Raw genomic sequence first — 22,977 nt, forward strand, 5'->3', positions numbered from 1 at the left:
TCTGGTTCAGTATTTTAATTTCTCATTCTGATGACAATACATTAGAGGCCCTTGACATAGAAAGCAAACTTGTCCAGTAATTCCAGCTCCAACGTCAAACCTCAGAGGCAGGTGTGAGTCTGGCCCACTTTCTTGTAGAGAGTAGAATGATGCTTGTGTGTGAACATCCCCAAGAGCCTAGGCAGAAGTAGAAGTGTTTGGGGTGCCTGGGTGGCTCAGTCAGTTAAGTGTCCGATTCTTGATTTCAGATCAGGTTGTGATCTCGGGGTTGTGAGATCAAGCCCCAAGTCGGGCTCCACTGTCAGTGTGGTGTCAACTTAAGACTCTCTCTCCCTCTCGAATAAAATAAATAAATCTTAAAAAAAAAAAGAAGAAGAAAGAAAGAAATGTTTGCTTCCATCAGATGGTCAGATGGTTTGAAGACTTCGGCCTGAGGGACAATGCAAAGGGTGGAGGGCCTTGGGCTGGGGTTGGGGTAACACACTGCGCCGCCTAGGGCTGGCTGAGTGGGGGCGGGGCAGTGAGCAACTGGGGGCGGGTGGCTCAAAGGGAACACCTCAGTCTGAGAATAAGGACACATATACCCTCTTCCTCCCGGTGCTAACCCTCCAGGGAGAAACTTCATCTCACCATCACCGTCTGTCTACACATCGAAACATGGTCTATTCTGGCCAAGGCCTCCACCTAGGATCTTCTGTTTAGTTCTCTTTAGTTCTCTTTTGTTCAAGGCTGAGATGACCTCAGCTCACACAATTCCCGAAAGTACCCCACTGTTGGTGTCCCTGTTTAAGGTTTCCCTAGGCATGGGATGCCTGGGTAGCTCAGTTGGTTAAGCCACTGCCTTGGGCTCAGGTCATGATCCCAGTGTCCTCCGATTGAGTCCACATGGAGCTCCTTGCTCGGCGGGGAGCCTGCTTCTCCTTCTGTCCGTTCTGCCTGCCACTCCCCCTGCTTGTGCTCTCTCTCTCTCTCTCTTTGACAAATAAATAAAATCTTTGGCGGGGGGAGATTTCCTAGGCAAAACGTTTGGCTAGGATGAGCTATACTGGCGAAGATCTGAATATGGAACTGATGACAAGCCCAGCTCCTCCCGTGGGTGCCCCCGCATTCAAGAAGAACGAAGACTACCTCTTCTCCTGCAAGCTTGGGATGTGGGTTTAGCAATGTGAGGACAGTTGTCTCGTGGTTGTGCAGAGGTGTGGAGAGTTGCCCCATGACTGCAGGTAAGCAGCTTCTGCCCACCAACCCCCCGCCACTGCCCCGCCGTCAGGCCTTCTAGAGGTGCTCAGGGAAGCAGGGCCATTATGAGTTTCATGTCTTTTACCGCCTGCCCCGGGGGGCCTTGGCAACGCTATTCCTCACCGCCTCTCCCCCCCCACCCAAGCTCATGAGGCCTCTAAAGACCCTGATACAATGTGCCCACTGCAGGATGATTCCAGAAAGGCCATGGCTTGTGGCAGGGGGTGGGGGGTGTGCTACATCCAACACAGAGGGTGGATATCAGAGGACCCCAGCTTTCATCAGGCCAGCATGACTCAGTCTTACCCTCCAGCTTGAGACTCGCTTGCTGGCCGCGCTGCCTCTGCCCCTGATCTCTCCAGAACTGGCTCCCTTCATCACGGGCTTTGTTACCATCAGTTCACCTGCAAAACCCAGAGCGGACTGGATGGAGCCCCAGCAAGAGTGACGGCCATATCCTGGAACCCTGGAACCTATGAGTGTGAATAGATTTGGGAAAAGGGTGTTTGCCAATGTAATTAAGAATCTTGAGACCAGATCATCCTGGATTACGAGACAAGCCCTAAATCCAAAGACAAGTGTCCTAGGAGCCACAGGAGCGACACGGATGGGACAGCGGGCCTTGAGAAGACACAGGAGGAGAATGGAGTTCCATGGCCACAAACCAGGGAGCGTCGGGAGCCCCCGGAGCTGGCAGAGGCAAAGGAGCATCCCCCAGGGCCCGCAGAGGGAGCCCGGCCCCGCCCGTACCTTGATTTTGGACCTCTGGCCTCCAGAACCCTGAGAATTCCTATTGTTCTAAGCTGCTGGCCCGGTGCTGGGTACTGGGGGAGCCCCAGGGAGCTCAGACAGGGTCCTCAGCAGAGCCAGCGACCCTGCCCAGTACTGTCCCTGCCCAGTCCTACCCCCGCCCGCTGGGCAGCAGTACTCAGAGGTGACCGTCCCTCCTCAGACACTTCCTTCCCTGCATTCCTGGCCCCAGGAACGTCTTCCTACTTCACAGGCCGCTTTCACAATCTTTCAGACTGAGTGCCCCACTTCTCCCTACTGCTAAATGTTGGAGGCCCCCAGCACGACCCTCGTGAGTCCCCTTGGTGAAATCATTCCGTCCCACAGCTCTAAGCACTGTCCGCACACTGACACTCTTGACTTCCCTCTGTAGGAATCTGGTGCCGCAGGGGCTCAAACACTGTTTGGAGGAAGAGTAACATCTTTTCACACAGATCAACATTCTAAATGCGTTCACCAGAGCGGGGCACCTGGCTGGCTCCGTCAGTGGAGCGTGTGTGCGACTCTTGATCTTGGGATCGTGAGTTCGAGACCCACATTCAGCGCAGAAATTACTTCAACGTGTGTGTGTGTGTGTGTGTGTGTGTCTGTGTGTTTACCATATTCACTTTGGAAGCACTCTTGGATATATGCTCTTGTTCTTCTCATAAAAGCCCTGTGACTTCTGAGTGACTGCGTGCTGGTCCTTCGGCTATTTTATGGCAAAACCCAGGTTTCTGGATCTTTCATGCCTCTCCCACCGCCCCTCTCACGAGACTGGAGCACCGCCCCCCTCCCCCCCCAGAAGGTTCCGCTCCAGTGACCCTGCTGTTCCAAGACTGCTCGGCATTAGAAATCCCGTCTAGTGACTCCACCCTCTGATTATCAAGGCTTCTCGAGAGGCTCTCTCTCTGGAACAGGGGCTGGCAAAGTAGGATCTGTGGGCCAAATTGGGTCAGTTCTCCGTTTTCGTAAAGCAAATCATGCTGGAAAGCAGCTACCCGCATTGGCATACAGACTTGCGGTTGCTTCTCTGCTCCAACAGTAGAGCTGAGTTGCGACCACAGAGGCTGGACAGACCCCAAGCTGAACATTTTTACTCTCCAGCTTTACAGAAACAGCTTAGTGACCCGTGCTCAGAAATTAGCCACAGGGAAGGCTTCCCCTTCCTTGCTGGGTTTGCACCATTGGTCTCCTGCATCCATTCCGGTAGAGAGGAAGGGGTGATCTTTTCCTGCTTTCCCACTGGTCACACTCCCGGGCTTGGAAACGGTTATGAAACCTACTATGTGAATGACAGTCTCCATGGTTGCTAAACACCGTTGGGCCCTCCTCCCTCCCCGTCAATGCCTCTCCCTGAATGGGGTCTCTGATGACCAGTAAGGTTGGGATTTCTCCTAACGGCCTTCCCACATCTGCAACACTCCCAGGTTTCTGTCCTGTGTGGACTCTTCGATGGGCCCTTCCATTGGGCTTGGCTGAAGGCTTTTCCAGGCCTCTCGCACTCGTAAGACTTCTCTGGAACAGGAAGAGTCTGATGGGTGAAGACACAGGGCTGCTCCCTGAACACCGTCCCCGACTCGCCACAGGTAAAAGGCTTTCCTCCAGAGGCTACTCAGAGGAACCCAGTGTTGGGAGCGTTGGCATTTGTGGGGCTTCTCTACAGGGTGAACTCTGTGGGGCACAGTAGTGAACATAATACAGAAAAGCCCTCCACTCTTGTTGCACACAGATGGCCCAGCTGGGGTGTGAACGCTCTGGTGTGTGATGAGGTGGGGACCGCTCTCTCTGTGGCCTCTATGGCTTTTTCTCCAGCGTGGGCTGTGTGGTCAGCCTCCTGAGAAGAGGCCCCTCCACATACCTTACAGATACACCATACTTCTTCCCATCAGGAAGAAAAGGAGAAAGGGCCTCGTTGTCTTGGAAAGTTCTTCTATATCGATTACATTCACAGAGCTTTGTCGATTATGAAGGACCAATGAGTAGCCTGAGCAACTAACTTCTAGAGCTTTCTCTCCACCCTCAGTGCTCAGGACACTTCTTCCCTGTGTCGGAAGCTGGGAGCTGGAGCTAAAGGTTTTGCCATGTTGCTCCCATTCACAGGCCTTCTGTCTGCGGCCGGTGGTCGGAGCCCTGGACACACACCTTCCCACACTCGCTGCAGGTGTGGCGCTCGCTGGTGTGAGTACACGGATCCACCAGAATGTGTATGTTTCTCGGGGCTTCTTCATGCTCCTTCCCTCCATCAGACTGTTCTCAAGGGCAATTTCTCTGGGCCATGGGAACGGGAGAGCGCAAACCTCTCTCCAGAAGATTTTCCGCTCAGCAGTAAGTCGTGACTTCCCAGTGGACCTCTTCCCGCACTTGCCATACTTGAAGGATCTTTTCTCCTAAGACTTCTTGTGGTTTCTCGGGACTCAGGGGATTCAACAAAATTAGACCTCTGGGTCCCAGCCTCTGGGAGTTTTCCCCACGCCTTCCCTCCCCACTTAGCATCCTTGGAAATGCCCTGCTTCCCAGCTGACTCTACCTTCCCAGCTCCGCTTTCTTCAAGGCCTGACAAAGAAAAACACCTGCATGCCATGACCAGAGGAAAGCCACGGGTAGCCCCTGTGCACCAAAACCAACCTGAGAACAGAACCAGTGAAGAGAGAATGCTGGGGTGCGGCCCTCATCCTCCCATGCCTCCGTGGGAAGGGAGGGAAGGGGGCTTGGACCAGGCCAAGAGGCAGCAGATGGAGAAGGCCGGAGAAGGCCGAGTGTGCTGGTAACACACAGAGAGTGGGAGGGAGAAACGAAGGGCCGGGCAAAACACATAGGGGGTGAACAGGAAGTCAGCTGATGTGTGGAGACGAAGTGAGTCCCCAGAAGGAAAGGGGTAAGACGACACAGCAGCAGGTACAGGGGAATGGCTGCTGGCGAATTTCCTTGGGGTCTTCACTGCCCGCAGACAGACCAGGCAGAGGCAGGGGCATCAGCCGATGTCCTCTGGGTGCTGATGGCTAACCCAGGGGAGAGGAAAGGCGCACTAGGGTATTCCTGTAGAAGTTTCTATACGATTTCCCCCTAGTGGCTGAGAGAACAAGAGAAAACGAGGACTCATCTGAATCAGCGTTCTGCCCTTGGTGCGTCAATGTTTCTGAAGGCACACAGGCAGGAGCTGCCTCAGGAGGGACGCTGGTGGACTCCCCTCACTCACCAGTGTGAGCGAAGCCCTCCATCCGCAGCGGCCGGCAGATCTGGTAGCTATCATGCTCCCCCTTGTTCCAGGATGATGATCAAATTAGGCTGGGGAAAATAAAACTCTATTCATAGCACTGGAAACAGGAAAAGGGAGATAATGGACCCAAAGCAGCCACAGTCTCTCTGCCAACATGAAACAGACACGGCTGGGGATGCTAACAGGCTGGGCTGCTCTCTAAGGGGACAGCCATCTCGGGCCGGAAGTTGAATTCCCATGGTCAAGTTCTTCGATACAAAGACAGGTCACCTGGGGGCTGGAGAGGGTAGACTCAGATCCCAGGAAATGTGCCCATTTCCAGCAAGGGAAGTATCAGAACCCAACTATGGGAAGCAGGGGGACCAGGCAGCTAACAAGGATTCAAAATCTTAAAACCAAGTCAGGTCACGTTCCCAAAATTCTCCACCATGTCTTTTTTTTTTTTTTTTTTAAGATTTTATTTATTTATTTGTCATAGAGAGAGAGCACAAGCAGGGGGAGCAGCAGACAGAGGGAGAGGCAAGCAGAGGGAGAAGCAGGCGCCCCGTGGAGCAGGGAACCTGATGTGGGACTCAATCCCAGGGCCCTGGGATCATGACCTGAGCCAGAGGCAGACGCTTAACTGACTGAGCCATCCAGATGTCCCTCTCCGTCATGTCTTTTTTTTTTTTTTTAAGATTTTATTTATTTATTTGACAGACAGAGATCACAAGCAGAGAGAGGAGGAAGCAGGCTCCCTGCTGAGCAGAGAGCCTGATGCGGGGCTCGATCCCAGGACCCTGGGATCATGACCTGAGCTGAAGGCAGAGGCTTTACCCCACTGAGCCCACTGAGCCACCCAAGTGCCCCTCTCTCCGTCATGTCTTAATGGAGATTCCTCTCGGAAGGGTTAGGCAATGCTAGTCCCTGTGAGTGACGAGTATGCCCGGGGCCTCGCACATCCTCAGAGGTCACCCAATCCCCAAACACAGGATCTGCTGCCACTAAAAGAATAACCCCTGAGGAATTTTTCAGCACGGTGAAGGGGTGGTTCTGAGTCTGTGTTTATACCTGAGGAGCAAGGACAGCTATGGAACAAGACAAGAGTCTTCCAGCAGGGAAAGGGATGGTTAGGGCTGCTGTGGTCAAGCAAATGCAGTGGCAATGAAGGTGCAAGGGAAAACTGTATTTCCCTCCCCTGCTCTCAGTACTTTTGGTCACCAAATATGTGTGTGTTCGGGGGGTGCCCCTACACCAAACAGTTCTGCAACACCAGCTGGGTGTCCTGCAATGTTTTTAAAAGATTTTATTTCTTTCTTTGAGGGAGAGAAAGCATGAGTGCATGTGCGCAAGTAGGGGGAGAGGCAAAGGGAGAGGGAAAAGGAGACGCGGACCCCCCACTGAACAGGGAGCCCGATGTGATGTGGGGGCTCAATCCCAGGTCCCTGAGATCATGACCTGAGCCGAAGGCAGATGCTTGACTGACTGAGCCACCCAGGCACCCTACAATTTTTTTTTAATATTTTATTTTTTAATTTTTTTAAACTTTCTATTATCATTATTTTTTAAAGTAGTCTCTACACTCGACATGGGGCTTGAATTCACAATCCCAAGAGTCACACGCTCCACTGACTGAGCCAGCGAGGTACCCCAAGGGAGTCCCATGATTTAACTCATCTCTGACACTGTCTACGTGGAGAGCGCATCAGATCCTACAGATTAAGGGTGCAGTTCCACTGGCCCACAGACCCTTTGGATGCCAATCTCCAAGTCCAAGTTGTCACCTGCACTTCTGACTGACCGGCTCTAAATCAGAGGTTCCCAGGAGCCCCTCCGCAGGTGCGATTAATTTGCCAGAGCCGCTCTCAGGACTCAGGAAAACGGTTTACTTACTATTGCCAGTTTATTACAGAGGGTATTGAAAGATATGACTACACAGCTCTACGTGAAGAGATACATAAGCAGAGCATAGGCGCTTCTGTCCCTGGTGGACTCAGTCTCTGCCATCGCCCGGCAAATGGACGTGTTCTTGTTCATCAAACTGGAAGCACTCATCAAATCTCCCTGCCCAGCAGCTCTTCCCAGGCTCACACCCAGTCCTCTTCCCTTCCCACAGGCTGGCAGGTGGGGCTGAAAATTGCAACCCTCCAATTACTCGGTCTCTCTGGTGACCAGTCCCACCCTGAGCCTAGCCAGGGACCCTACCTGCCTTGTCAGCATGAACTCCTGTGGACTTGGAAGGGGAATCCTTAAGAGTAACAAGAGACAATCCTATCACCCAGGAAATTCCAAGGTTTTTAGGAGCTCAGTGCTAGGAATCAGGGCCAAAGACCAAATATATTTATTATACCACAGGAAGGAATCAATTAGGTGGCCAGGCAAGGTCTTGTGAAGCAGCGGAAGGAAGCAAAGCTTACCAGACCCAAGGGCTAGGGCTGCGGCCGCCATGGCCACCATGGCTGCCATGACTGCCGTGACCGGGCCTCAGGACTTCCCTCTGCAGAGGCTGGGGACTTCAGGGCCACAATCAGTAGAGGCTGGGGGAAAGTTTCTGAGAACCAAAAAAAAGAAAAAAGAAAAAAGAGCTGGTCCTCTGTCTTATACACCGACCCATTCCCAATGTCCGGGGAGGGACCAAACACACAAGGCAGGAATATTTCCAGAAGGGGGAGTGCGCACAGCCTTACAGTTCTGACCCTACATTTAAATCTGCTTCAGAAACCAGACTCTGAGGCAACAATGGACAGTAAGTACCCAGCATCCCTCCTGAGGAAGACAAGTGGGTTTCACTTTATTTTATTTTTTTTTAACTTTTTTTTTTTAAGATTTTATTTATTTGACAGAGAACACAAGTAGGCAGAGAGGCAGGCAGAGAGAGAGAGAGAGGAGGAAGCAGGCTCCCTGCCGAGCAGAGAGCCCGATGCTGGGCTCGATCTCAGGACCCTGGGATCATGACTTGAGCCAAAGGCAGAGGCTTTAACCCACTAAGCCACCCAGGCGCCCCTGGGTTTCACTTTAGCATTTAAAAATCTTCCCACATATATCCTAACAATCTGGACTTGGGCCCCTAAGTAAGTAAACAGCTAAGTGTCACAAATAATCAATAATCAGGGAGACATGGCACGTCTCGGCAGTGAAATACCATGAGCTATAGAGAGAATAAAGTAGACTTATATGGAAAGACCTGGAAGTGTGTCAAGACGCAGTAAGGTGCTATAAGTGGGAAACCAAATTTCAGCTTGATGCTTGCAAAAAACATACAAGCTTACAGAAAATCGGAATGAATTTATTCTAAATTCTTGAAGGAAAGGATTAAGAGAGATATCCATTCACTTTCCACATTTATTTTTACACAAAGAGTTTAATGAAAAAGATTTTCTCTCGAATATTTTTTATTATGCTAGGCTATGAACATAAAATGTATTTATTTCTTGAGTTTTTTACAAACAAGAGCAAAGACCTCTTTCTCACTCACGTCATAGCCGGGCTGTGGCTGCTCATGGCTTTGCTCTGTGGCACTCAGTCTGAAAATCCAAGCCCAACCAGCAACCACTCTCTTTTCTAAGCATTTATTTATGAGAGAGAGAGAGTGTGTCAGGGGAGAGGCAGAGGGAGAGAATCTTCAAGCAGACTCCCCACTGAGCGCAGAGCCCACGCAGAGCCCAACATGGGGCTCAATTCCGTGACCCTGAGATCATGACCTGAGCCCAAGAGCCGGAAGGTTAACCAACTGAGCCACCCAGGTGACCCACAACCACTCTTTTTTTTTTTTTTTAAGTTGTGGTACAATGTATAGAACATAAAATATATGTAGTCATTCTTAAGCATAAGTAATTTTGTAGTAATTTTTAAATTTTAAGTAAAATTTATTAATTTTAATGGTATTAAAATTACTCTGTTCTGCAACCTTCTCCAGAACTTTTCTCATCTGCCCAAAGGGACACTTCACAGCCATTAAACAATAACCTCCCCCCAGCCCTTGGCAATCACTGCTCTACTTTCCGTCTCTGTGAAGTTGGCTCCTCGAGGTACCTCCTCATAAGTGGACTCAAACAGTATTTGTCCTCTGTGACTCTCTTACTGCATTAATACAATGTCCTAATACTGCACTAATATAATGTTCATCCACGCTGTAGCATGGGGCAGAATTTTCTTCGTTTGAGAGGCGCCTGGGTGGCTCAGTCAGCTAAGTGTCTGCCTTTGGCTCAGGTCATGATCCCGGGGTCCTGGGATCGAGCCCCGAATCACATTAGGCTCTCTGCTCGGCAGGGACTCTACTTCTCCCTCTCCCTCTGGCCACTCTCCCAGCTTGTGCTCTCTCTCTCTCTCTCAAGTAAATAAAATCTTTTTAAAATTATTATTTATTTATTTATTTGACAGAAAGGGAGGTCACAAGTAGTCAGAGAGGCAGGCAGAGGGGCGGGGGAAGCAGGATCCCACTGAGCAGAGAGCCCGATGCAGGGCTCGATCCCAGGACCCTGAGACCATGACCTGAGCTGAAGGCAGAGGCTTAACCCACTGAGCCACCCAGCTGCCCCATAAATAAAATCTTTTTTTTTAAGATTTTATTTATTTATTTGACACAGAGAGAGAGATCACAAGTAGGCAGAGAGGCAGGCAGAGAGCGAGGGGGAAGCAGGCTCCCTGCTGGGCACAGAGAGCCGGATGTGGGGCTCGATTCCAGGACTTTGAGATCATGACCTGAGCTGAACGCAGAGGCCCAACCCACTGAGCCACCCAGGTGCCCCCCATAAATAAAATCTTAAAATAAAAAAAGAATTTCCTTCCTTGGAAAGGCTGAGCAACATTCCATTGTAAGGATACCATGTTTCGTTTCTCTAGTCCCCCAGGGGCGGATATCTGGGTCGCTTCCCCCTTCTGTATTATCACTACGGCTGTTATAGGCATGGGTGTGCAAATACCAGAGTCCCTGTTTCCAGTTCTTTTGGGAATATGCCAAGAAGCAGAATTGCTGGGTCATATGGTAATTCTATTTGAATTATTTTGAGGAACTGCCAGACCAGTTTTCCTAGCGGCCGCACAAGGGTTTATGATTTCTCCACTAGCCTACCCCAGCACTTGTAGTTTCTGTTTTGCTCTAATAGTCATCGTAATGGGTGTCAAGCGGATCTTGCTGTAGGCTGGATTGCATTTCCCTGATGATTAGTGATGCTGAGCACCTCTTCTGGGAAATGTCTATTACTCAAGTCCTTGGCCCATTTTTTGATGGAGTTGTTTTTAATTGCAGGAGTACTTTATTGACTTATTTGAGAGAGTGTGTGGGAGCGAGAGCACAAGGGGGACAAGTCGGGGGGTTGGTGGGAGGAGAGACAGAGGGAGAGGGAGAAGCAGAATCCCTGCTGGGAACTCGATCCCAGGACCCCGGGATCATGACCTGAGCTGAAGGCAGATGCTTAACCTACTGAGCCACCCAGGCGCCCCTACATTGTAGGAGTACTTTATATATTTTGGATCTCTTTCAATTTTTAAAGACTTTCCAAAAAACTTTTTGCATGGAACATGCCTACAATTCAAGAATGTCTCAGAAATACCATTTACAGTTGGATTGGGATTTTGCTGATTTTTTTTTAGCTTTTTATTTTGGAATAATGACAGATCTCAGAGGATCTTAGATACCTGCGTCTGGAGTTAAAATAGCATCACCAGGCTGAACGTAAAGGCAGAGTAATTATGCAAAGCTGAGCAGGAGAGCTAGTCTCTTAGCCCATCTCTCCCCTCCTCACAAAGGCCACTTAATTCACAAATCAGAATGGGAAAACTACAGTAGAGGGAATCTGCAACAGGGAAGAGTGACAAGGGCCATCCCTTCGTATGTATTACGAAGTTATTCTGGTTTCACTGAGAACATCCCCAGAAAAAAAATTTCTATCAAGGGTATGCAGTGGAAATCATACTTTCTACCAAAAATGAATTGTGACAAATAAGAGGACAGACTTTTCAGAAAGCTCTTCCACTGTGATCAGAGGCTGTGAGTCACCTACTGACACCATCCTCCTTTCCTACGAACAGAAACACACTTGTATTCAGGGTGACAAAGGGCTCAGCTAAAGAGTCCACATCTTCCAGCCTCTCCCGCAGCCAGAGCTGGTTACATGATCCAGTTCTGGCCAATGAAATGGAAGCCAGGAAGTCACTAGACAGGGCTTCCAGAAGGTTTTTTTCAAGTCCTCTTATTTAAAAAAGGGTCATGGGGCGTCTGGGTGGCTCATTCGGTTAAGCCTCTGCCTTCGGCTCAGATCATGATCTCAGGGTCCTGGGATCGAGCCCCGCATGGGGCTCCCTGTTCGGTGGGGACCCCGCTTCTCCCTCTCCCTCTGTGATCTCTTATCACTTTCATGCCCTCTCAAATAAATAAATAATAAATTTTAAAAATATATATAAAAAAATAAGAAGTGTGATATTTTGTTAGAAATGCAGAATCAGGCATTTAGTCCAACCTAGGACTGGGGATCTGCATTTTTATAAGAACCCCTGTTGGTTCACATACGCATTTCAAGGTTTGAGAATTGGGGCTTTAAGGGGAGTTTTTAGCTTCCTCTTCCTTCCTGCCTGGAATGTGAATGCCATGGCAGGGCCTCCAGGGGCCCTCTTTTGACCACAATGTGACCTCAAAGAAGCCACATGCTAAGGAGGATAATGAAAAAAACGGAAGGAGCCTGGGGGCACTGATGACATCATGGAGCCCCCACGCTGTCCAGAACTGCCGGCCCCAGACTTCTTGAACACAAAAGAACAACCTCTACCCGTGAGACTATACCGAGAAGGAACCACTCCAGATGTACAGACTAGAAGAAAAAATCAGAAAGCTCTCAGCAAGAAGCACAGTGAACTGTTACTGGATCATAAATCATACATCATCATCCCATTTTAAGTTAATATAGGTAGGCATATGTAAGTACACAAAAATGCCCAGGGATGGGGCGCCTGGGTAGCTCAGTTGGTTAAGCGACTGCCTTCGGCTCAGGTCATGATCCTGGAGTCCTGGGATCGAGTCCCACATCGGGCTCCCTGCTGGCAGGGTGTCTGCTTCTCCCGCTGACCTCTCTCCTCTCATGCTCTCTCTCTCTCTCTCAAATAAATAAATAAATAAAATCTTAAAAAAAAAAATGCCCAGGGGCGACTGGGAGGCTCAGTCTGTTAAGCGTCTGACCCTTGATCTGAGCTCAGGTCTCGATCTCAGGGTCATGAGTTCAAGCCCCCGTGTGGGGCTGCACGCTGGGCATGGAGCCTACTTAAAAGAAAAAAAAATGTCCGCAGGATAGAAGCATAGACATCAAAATGCTCATAGTGTAGGTGGTGGAATTATGAGTACATTTAATTTTCTTCTTTACACCTTCCTTTTATTGACTGAATTTTTCACATTCTGCATGGATTTCATTTTATAAGAAGAGAGGTGGTTTTTAAAGGTAGAAAACACATGTACCCTACATAGAAGTACGCCTTAAGGTAATTTTTTTAAAAAGGTATAATATCGAACAGCAGAAAGAACTGCTGGGTTGCCCGGATGGCTCAGTTGGAAGAACACGTGGCTCTTGATCTCGAAGGTCATGAGTTCGAGCCCCACATTGTGGGTAGAGATTATTTAAATAAACTTTATCTAAAAAAAAAAAAAAAAAGGAGTGGGAGTGGGCCAACAGGAAAATAGCGACTAAAGCGAATGCAACTTCGCTCGACTAATGACAACCAGGGGCCTCACATGGAGTGTAAGTTGCACACCCTTGACTCCTGAGGCCCTAAAAACATCACACACATATTTGACTAAACGTCTGTCCACCGGCTTGAGTCATTCCTTGGTTTTCAGATTCCACTAAATAACTTCTGGCTACATTTCAAGATAAAATGATCCTCAAGGAGCAAAGACTAGTCACACTTGAGGCCCACGTACATGTAACCACTTCAAAGGCAGCTCAAAATACACTTGAACTGGCACAGCAAGCCTAAACCAAGGAGGGCCTTTCAGAATCCTTCCTTTAAGGGGAAACCGTTCAGACACACACACGTTTAAGGAAATATGTGTGTGCTTCCTTCTCTCTCTTTACTTCTTGCGTGACTCCCCACACTCTGTATATAAGAACATTTCAAGAATTTTTTTTTAAAGATTTTATTTGTTTATTTGACAGGCAGAGATCACAAGTAGGCAGAGAGGCAGGCAGAGAGAGAGAGAGAAGAAGGCTCCCTGCTGAGCAGAGAGCCCAATGCGGGGCTCGATCCCAGGACCCTGAGATCATGACCTGAGCCGAAGGCAGAGGCTTTAACCCACTGAGCCACCCAGGCGTCCCTCAAGAATTTTTTTTTAAAGATTTATTTATTTATTTGACAGAGAAAGACATGTGAGAAAGGGAACACAAGCAGGATAAGAGGGAGAGGGAGAAGCAGGCTTCCCACTGAGCAGGGAGCCCGATGAGGGGCTCGATCACAGGACCTTGGGATCATGACCTGAGCTGAAGGCAGATGCCTAATGACTGAGCCACCCAGGCGCCCCAGAACATTTCAAGAATTGAAACACACACACACACATACACAATTTAAGCTGTCTTTTGAATACAGCTTAGTTAAAATGTGAATACAACAACCAAACTGGCAAAACTCACACTGAACTAAAACTGTACCCAGAGACTGGCTCAGCAGATTCTAGCACATGGATGCCACCCGGTGAAATTCAATAATGCCCACACCCAACTCGCTCACACATACATTCATGAGGGGAAGAATTTTTATCTTTTTTGTTCATTGATGATCTCAAGCATCTAGAACAGGACCTGGCACATAGGAGGTGTGGGGAAGATTTTTTTTTTTTTGAATGACTGCATATAGCAATAAACAAAGTCTTGCTTGAAGCAAAAAATTACCCACAGACACACATTAAATCAATTTGCAAATGTCTCCAGGAGAAAAGGATATTGAATAGATTCCCACTAATCTCTGCATTCACCTGAATGTATAAAGCGAATACAGAGGGGCGCCTGGGTGGCTCAGTCATTAAGCATCTGTCTTGGGCTCAGGTCATGACCTGGAATCCTGGGATCCAGCCCCACATCAGGCCTCTCATCAGGGCCCTGCTTGGTGGGGAGTCTGCTTCTCCCTCTCCCCCCACTCTCATGCTCTCTCTCAAATAAATAAAGTCTTTTTAAAAATAAACTGAAAAAATAAGGTGAACACACTTTTTATCAAGCAAATACTTAGATGTTACAAACACATGGATTCTCTCCACACAAGGCAATGGGAGGTATTTTACGGGAGACAAAGATGACAAGGTGGTATGAATAGATGATGGATAACCATGTAAACTGTTGAGGTTCAGACCACGGAGATGAGATGGCAGGCACTTAGGACCCTAAGAGAGGCCGGGGAGACAAGATTAACCAGCTGCAGAAGCCACCCTCCTCAGGCTCCTTCGGTGAGGATCAGAAGGCCGGGACGTGTGTGATTTGGGCTTTGTCTTTTTTTTTTTTAATTTTTATTTTTATTTATTTGACAGAGAGAGAGATCACAAGTAGGCAGAGAAGCAGGCAGAGAGAGAGGGGGAAGCAGGCTCCCCGCTGAGCAGAGAGCCCGATGCAGGGCTCGATCTCAGGACCCTGAGATCATGACCTAAGCCTAAGGCAGAGGCTTAACCCACTAAGCCACCCAGGTGCCCATGGGCTTTGTCTTTGATGTAACTTGGAAAGCTGTGACATAGACAATCTTACTCAAACATCTTCAAATGTGTATTAACAGGCTACCACGTAGCTTGCTGAGGTGGGTTATTAAGATCAATGTCCTTTTTTTGAATTCTATGATATACTTTGACTTTCTGTATCCTTTTTATAGGGAATAGATGTGTGCCCAACTTGCAGAAATAGTCTAGTTCCCTTGCCAGATATATTTCTCACTGTAGATTCGCATGCTGGCTAATTATAACAGCTTGGAAGTTACATAAACGCCCAACAATAGGGAATCAGTTAAGAATAAAATTCATTATAGTGCGTATGTATAAGACGATGCAGCCATTAAAAAACATGATGTAAAAGTAGATATTGCCACAGGAAAAAGTCCACAAATAGAGGGCATATAAAAAATCGGGTTATAAAACAGAAGTATCAAGTAATCCCAGCTATGTTTAAAAAACTACTCAAGAGGCAAAAAATTCAGGCACAACCTTCCTAAGCATGGGGTTATGTCTCAGGGTACAATCAGAGATGACTTGTTTTAGTCTGTAGTTTTGTGAATTTAGGTCTTCTTTTTAAAAAAAATTGTATTTATTTATTTGACAGAGAGAGACAGTGAGAGAGGGAACACAAGCAGGGGCAGAGGGAGAGGGAGAAGCAGGCTTCCCACTGAGCAGGGAGCCCGATGCGGGGCTTGATCCCAAGACCCTGGGATCATGACCTGAGCCGAAGGCAGACGCTTAACAACAGAGCCACCAGGCGCCCCTAGGTCTTATTTTTCTGTACTTTCCAAATTTTCAATACTGAACAAGAATTATTGTAATCAGAAAATAAGCAGCAATAATTTTTTTTTCAATTTTCATTCAGATGATCCTAGGCAAGTTAATCAGCCTGTCCGTGGTTTCTTTACCTGTAAACGGTAGAGGTAAAGAAACCTTTAGGTTACCAGGATGTAAATGCTCAGAATAGGCCCTGGCAGGTGGGAACTGCTTGGTGAAGGCTAGCTATTCGCTCCGAAATTCTTGCGAGAGTTGGTGGTATGTGCCTGAGGTCGGCCCGTCTCACCTGTGGCGACCCCACTTGTGAAGCCAGCCAGAGAAGCCAGTATGCTTCTCCATCCCTTTCCACTACTGTGAACAGCTAACAAAGGCAGAAAGGGAAATTTAGAGCTGAGTTCACAAATTTCCAAGTCTTTAGGCAGCAGGGAAGAAATGGAAATGTGAATGAAGCAGCTGGGAATCTGACAAGTTGGAGGGGGTGCCATGGCTCCCTGCACGGGGGGAGGGGCTCTCTAGAAGTACCTCAACTCATTTGTTTTATTTTATTCTTTTAAAGATTTTATTTATTTGACAGACAGAGATCACAAGTAGGCAGAGAGGCAGGCAGGGGGTGGGGAGGCAGGCTCCCCGCTGAGCAGACAGCACTATGCAGGACTCGATCCCAGGACCCTGGGATCATGACCTGAGCCAAAGGCAGAGGCTTTAACCCACTGAGCCACCCAGGCACCCCACTTATTTGTTTTAAATATAAATTTATACATACATACATATAAATATATGTGTGTGTGTGTGTGTGTGTTTAATTTACTTGACAGACAGAGATCACAAGTAGGCAGGGAGGCAGGCAGAGAGAGAGGGGGAAGCAGGCTCTCCGTGGAGGGGAGAGCCCGATGCGGGGCTCAATCCCAGGACCCCAGGATCATGATCTAAACCGAAGGCAGAGGCTTTAACCGACTGAGCCACCCAGGTGCCCCATTTTTTTTTTTTTTTTTTAAGATTTGTCTATCGTAGAGAGAGAGCTTGGGTAGGGGAGAGGAGCACAGGGAGAGGGAGAGAGTCTTATGCAGACTCCGTACTGAGCACAGAGTTCAATGCAGGGCTCAATCCCACAACCCATGGGATCACAACCTGAGCTGAAACCAAGAGCTGGGATGCTTAACTAACTGTATCACCAAGGTATAAATTTTTTTTAAAGTTTTTATTATTATTATTTTTTAGAGTGAGAGAGATGGAGCGCACATGAGTGGAGGGAGGGGCAGAGGGAGAGAGACAATCTCAATCAGGCTCCACGCCCAGCACGGAGTCCAACACGGGGCTCAATCCCACAACCCTGAGATCATGACCTGAGCCGAAATCAAGAGTTGGATGCCCAACTGGCTGCGCCACCCACACGCCCGCAAACATTTTATTTTTAAGTAAGCTCTACACCCAGTGTGGGGCTCAGACTCACAACCCAAGATCAAGAGTTGCATGTTCTACTGCCCAAGCCAGCCAGGCGCCCCAATTCAGCTTATTTTAAAAGCGGGCACTAGGGGCGCCTGGGTGGCTCAGTTGTTAAGTGTCTGCCTTTGACTCAGGTCATGGTTCCAGGGTCCTGGGATGAAGCCCAGCATCGGCTCCCTGCTCAGCAGGAAGCCTCCTTCTCCCCCTCCAGTTGCTCCTCCTTGTGCTTTCCTCTCTCGCTGTGTCTCCCTCTGTAAAATAAATAAATCAAAGCTTTAAAAATGAAAATAATAATAATAATAATAAAAGCGGGCACTGGCCTAACAGCTCACATCTACCCTGGAGCTGCCTGGTCCTTGCTATCAAGGAGCCTCGGAAAAAAGCAATTTAAAGTGACTGGAAAGTGACAGGTGTTGACAGGCCACCCTCCTCAATGCTTCCTTCTCTTCAGGGTGTTTACAACTGGGTTTCAGATATCTGTCAGCGTCCCCTGGGGTAGGACGTTGCTAAAACACACAGCAACGGTCAGTTCCTCTCCTCACGCATCAGTGGCTGTGTCACAGAGGCAGGCAAGCTGGTCTGACTGGTTCCAGTCAGAAGGACTGGGGAGAGAATTCAGAGGGTGGGAACTAATCCTGTAGCAAATGTGAGCTGTCTGACAATCCCAGGGACCGCATGATTTATTGTCACAATGGGGATACTTTTTACTTCTTAGAATAGAAAGGAATGCTGTTGATAATCACACCGGGACATTGGGTCTTGACTAGAAATGCCTGAAACACAGAGGGGTATACAGCTACCTGATTAAAATCGAGGGGTTCCCTAAGGCCTCGGGTAAATTCCAGCTCATCACCTGACAACCATCTACTTGCATGGCAGGAGGAAACCACTCTTTTCAAACCACCGCATACTAGTAAATAATCCAGAAGGCCTATTTCAAGGGCTTACTCCCCACAAAAGTTTGGGATCTTCCTCTCTGGAATCCTTGGACTGAAAGCCAGAGCTCTACAGCCAGGATGAGGGGCCCCAGTCCCCAGAGCTGATAGAGTAGAAGACTTGCAAAAGGAAAGGCAGTAGACATCCGTTGATTTCTCAGTCGCTGGTCTCTTCCTAGATCCCTGATACCACACCAGCCTCAGGGAGGAGGAAGTAAGGGGGCTATTCAGGACTCAGTGGGGTCAGGGGCTGTCCCACCAGTGAACCTCTGTTCCCCTTTCCTCACTGGACTCCAGGGGTTACAGGTCAGCCACTGGCTCAGAAGCTACCAGTGTAGTAATGAGAGGAGGCCATGATTACAGGCCCAAGGCCAGTCCATAGCTGATGCCAGCTGGGACTGAAATTGATGTGCATTCTACCTAACAAGTGTCTTCCAAATTCTACAGCTGGAAAACAGGACTCCATTACTTTCCCATGGTCCGTTTGATAATTATCCTATTCAGCGTTCTTCCTATGTTGTGAATTTTTAGCTTCTCCAATTTGCCTCTCTTTTGCCTCCTCCTGCACTAATTAACAGAATTCCAAGTCTGGCTTTGAAACCACAGAACTCCCCAACTACTGGTGAAAAAAGTCTCAGCAAGATCAGGCGGGAAAAATATTTCTCTGTTCTCCTAACAGCTGCAGAAAAGCAAGCACTATTCAATGTCCCAAAAGTGTTCTTGCTAAGGTTATTATTTTTTTTAAAGCTTTTATGTATTTGAGAGTGAGCGCGCGAGCGAATGAGCTAGAGCAATGGGGAGGGGCAGAGAGAAAAGCAGATTCCTCACTGAGCAGAGAGCCCAAGGGGGAGTGGTGCTCAATCCCAGGATCCTGAGATCATGACCTGAGCCAAAGGCAGATACTTAACTGACTGAACCACTCAGGTGCCCCTTAATAAGGTGATTTTTAAGGAGTCTTTCAAGACTCCTGGACTTCAGACATTGTTAATACATCCTGGGAAAGTAATCTTTAAAGTCTATAAATTTTAAAGACTTTAAAGTCTGTAACCCTGATTGCTTACTTAATAATTGGTAGTCCTGGATGGGTGTCGGGGGGGGGCAGTTGGCTGAGCATCTCTTAATTTTGGCTCAGGTCATAATCCCAGGGTCAAGAGATCGAGCCCTGCCTCCAGCTTTGTGCTCAGCTCAGAGTCAGCCTGAGAGTCTCTCGCCCTCTGCCCCTCTCCCAACTCGCATACACTCCCTCTCTCTAAATAAATAAATAAATACAATCTTTAAAATAACGATAATAATCTGTAGTCCTGGTAGCACTATTTAAATAGATATGCTAGGTTTTTTTGGAAGATGCGATTTTTCATGCTTAAGCCAGGAGAGGATCATTATTAGAAAGCTGATCTACTCATTAGAGCATGGAGATAAAAATGAATTAAAAAACACTGGCTTTATTGGATTTTGTTTTCAAACAGGATTGGACAATCAAATGTTTAACTTTATCAGCAATAAAGAGCCAACTGTTTCAATGTCTGGTGGCTAAAGTTATTCTATTTGCCTTTTGCAGATCTCTGCAAGGCCTGAGCCAAGCTGTCTGGGTCATAGGAAGTACATGGATCCTGCACTGGGGCCAGGGCCCAACCCACAGCAACCAGGAGAGAGCAGGAATGAGCTCTTGGCCCTTCGAGCAACCACGGAAGGTCTTCACCTTCTATAGGCAATACAGCTGGTCGTGTCAAGATCACTTTCCAGTCCTCTTCCTGTTTGGAGGGATGAGAAGTCCCAGTGATTTCACTAAGGGGACAGAGGTGAGGAAGGGGGGTTGGAGGTCCCATTGCCATCACGCAGACACCTTTTCTCAGTCCACTGTCGGAAGAGAGGCCACTAGGCTTATCTGAACATGAGGGTACTGAGAATTTGAGGGGGTTCAGAGCCAAAGTCCCATTCTCTACTCTGCCTCTGTTTTCAAAAAAAGAAAGAAAGAAAGAAAGAAAGAAAGAAAGAAAGAAAGAAAGAAAGAAAGAGAAAGAAAGAAAGAAAGATTTTAAACAGAACACGTAAAAACTCTAAGAGCTAGGGGCACCTGGCTGGCTCAGTCAGTAGAGCATGTGACTCCTGATCTCGGGGTCATGAGTTTGAGCCCCATGTTAGGCACAGAGATTACTTTTTTTTTTTTTTTAAGATTTTATTTATTTATTTGACACAGAGAGAGAGAGATCACAAGTAGGCAGAGAGGCAGGCAGAGAGAGAAGGAGAAGCAGGCTCCCCGCTGAGCAGAGAGCCCGATGTGGGGCTCGATCCCAGACCCTGAGATCATGACCTGAACCAAAGGCAGAGGTTTTAACCCACTGAGCCACCCAGGTGCCCCCAGAGATTACTTTTAAAATAAAAATTAATTAATTAATAACATCTGGGGGGGGACCCTATAAATGCTACTAAACTCTACTCACTTTAGAAATCCTAAGTTCACTGGGAACCAAGGAGGGTGGGAAGAAATCCATCTTAAGCCTTACTTTGCAGTAACTCTGAACCACAGTTCGGACCTGAGGGAAAAGGCTTGGATAGTCATTGGTAATAGTGAAATGACCCAAAAATAAATAAATAAAATAAATTAAGCCAGGAGGAGAAAACTAACTAGAATAAACCTATTTTTTTTTAAGATTTTATTTATTCATTTGACAGACAGAGATCACAAGTAGGCAGAGAGGCAGGCAGAGAGAGAGAGAGAGAGAGGAAAGCAGGCTCCCTGCTGAGCAGAGCACCCAGATGTGGGGCTCAATCCCAGGACCCTGAGATCATGACCTGAGCTGAAGGCAGAGGCTTAACCCACTGAGCCACCCAGGTGCCCCTGAACCTATATTCTTAACAAAAGAATTCACAAGCGCTAGAATTCCTTCGGTAATGGGTACAAGTTGAAGGCAGAGCAGGACAGGGGTCCCAAGGGCCTTCCTGTACTCATCCCGCTATGGTTCTTTGCCCAGCCCAGATACACAAGCTTCACCACTTTCCAAGTGGCTTATCACTTCAGTTTTATAGACTGAAAATCCTATTCGTGGGCAAGAAAAAGGATCAGCACGTTGAGGAATCAGGGAATGAGGGCAACCCTGCTGACGAGGGCCCTGATTTCATGACTCCAGGCAGGCTAACTGTCCTCATTCCTGCCCCTTGGCGCTCACCCACTGGCTCTAGATATTCCATTTACTTCCTTCTTTCCTCTTTTCCCATGACCAACTGTATACTTCCCAGCTTCCCACTACCTTGCTGTCCACTCTAACCTAAAAAAAGCTTCTCGGAGAAAGGTTTTTCTGTTGCTCACCACAGAAATACAGAAAATGGGTAGAAAGCCTGGTTTGTGTTGCTGGTTTTCCAGCTACCCTGCGAATCTCTTTTCTACCACCCTTTCGTAATCAAGGGTGGATTTCAACTCCCATTCGTACATACTTGCTCCAACACTTATACTGGGGGACTCTTTCTAACTATAAAATACAGGGGGCTGGCAAACTCCAGATGGGAATCTTCTACCTTAATGTCCCTCGAAATTTAATCTGATTAAATCATTCTGATACAGGATTATAGTGGCAAAAGGAACCAAAGACTCATTTCCTATATTTGAGGGAAGCTGGAGAAATATGTTTTATAGGGCAAAATATACTCTGAGGCCCGAATGGGCCTGGTGGCCCATCTTTTTCGTGTGTCTGGAATGAAAAGACAGTGGCAGCGGGCAGCCAATCCCGAAAGCTACCAGTCAGTCCCAGGCCTGGGATCCTGCTGTGGAGAGTGCTTATGCAGAACTCTAGCTGTGAGAAAGGCAAGAATTGACAATGCTTAAAAAAACTGCCCACGTTTAACGACTCTTATTCTTGGGGTTGTGAGTTCGAGCCCCACATTGGAGGTAGAGTTTATTTAGGAAAAAGAGAGGGAGAGGGGGGAGAATTAATTATCTTGCCTCAGGGCCCAGCAGCACTTCAAGGCTCTCTGTCAAAATACTGGGGACTGGGGCCTATACAGCTCCATCCAGAGCACTTGCACGGAAAGAGGGCTTGCCCTACCAGTAAGGAGCATTTCAAACCAAGAGACATGCAAATTCCAAGCCTTTCCTCTAGCATAAAAAGAAACAGTATAGGGGAATTTGTGGGTGGCTCAGTCGGTTAAGCATCCGCCTCTGGATTCGGCTCAGGCTGTGATCTCATGGCTCAGGGCATGAAGCCCCCCTCCACGTGGGGCTCTTGGCTCAGCGGGAGTTGGCTTCATATTCTCTCCCTCTGCCCCTTCCCCACTCGTGTGCTCTCTCTCAAATCAATCTTTAAAATAAGTAAATAGAAAAATAATATAAGGAAGAAATAAACATTGAAATAAAACCCCAAAACAGAAGGTTGAGCTCTGTTGTTAGGAAAGTCTGAAGCTCGGGAAGCTCTCCAGACCCGGAAGCGTTCCACAACACATGAGAAGGGAAATGCGGAGAAGTCGCCCCAGTTAGTGAGAAGCTGCACTTAAGCCTTCGAATCGGACAGTCTAACCAGGAGAGTTCTTACTCAGTGCCATGGCGTTTCCGTAATTCTTTAATATCACGTTCGTGTAAAGAGCCTTCTCGGGCCAGTCCAGGCGACTGCACTCTTTGTTTCTGAAGCCCAGGACCACATCGTCGAAGGGCACCGGCCCTGGCAACAGGAGGTTTTGTGCACTCTGACGCTGGGTCGTCGCAGCACCTGCTCCTCGAAGAAGGAAGGCCGGGAACTTGAGGAGTGGGGGGTGGACGCGTCTGAGGAGTCGCTCTTGGGGGTGTGGGGGGTGGTACACAGAAGCTGGCACGGCCCTAACCACCCCGGGCACGAGGAGAGACACTGCTGGCGTCGACCTCCGCCGGGGAACCCGGGACCCGCACCCACTCCCCTCCGGCGCTGGCGGCATGGCTAGGTGAGGTAAACGGGAGAACACAGGACAAAACAGGAGACTGC

The 22,977-nt window shown here is 48.2% G+C and overlaps 1 long non-coding RNA gene across 1 annotated transcript; it reads right to left on the bottom strand.

Moving 5' to 3' along the window:
• Window positions 1-257: 257 nt before the first annotated feature.
• Window positions 258-22,732, bottom strand: LOC116862074. Its single transcript, XR_004381588.1, has 3 exons — window positions 22,555-22,732; window positions 1,546-1,712; window positions 258-355 (listed from the first exon to the last, which is right to left on the bottom strand). It is a non-coding gene; the product is annotated as an uncharacterized LOC116862074 (long non-coding RNA).
• Window positions 22,733-22,977: the final 245 nt, after the last annotated feature.

This window comes from Lontra canadensis, unplaced genomic scaffold (genome assembly GCF_010015895.1).
Source record: "Lontra canadensis isolate GAN:19392208 unplaced genomic scaffold, GSC_riverotter_1.0 scaffold219, whole genome shotgun sequence".
In the NCBI taxonomy this organism is placed as follows: Eukaryota; Metazoa; Chordata; class Mammalia; order Carnivora; family Mustelidae; genus Lontra; species Lontra canadensis.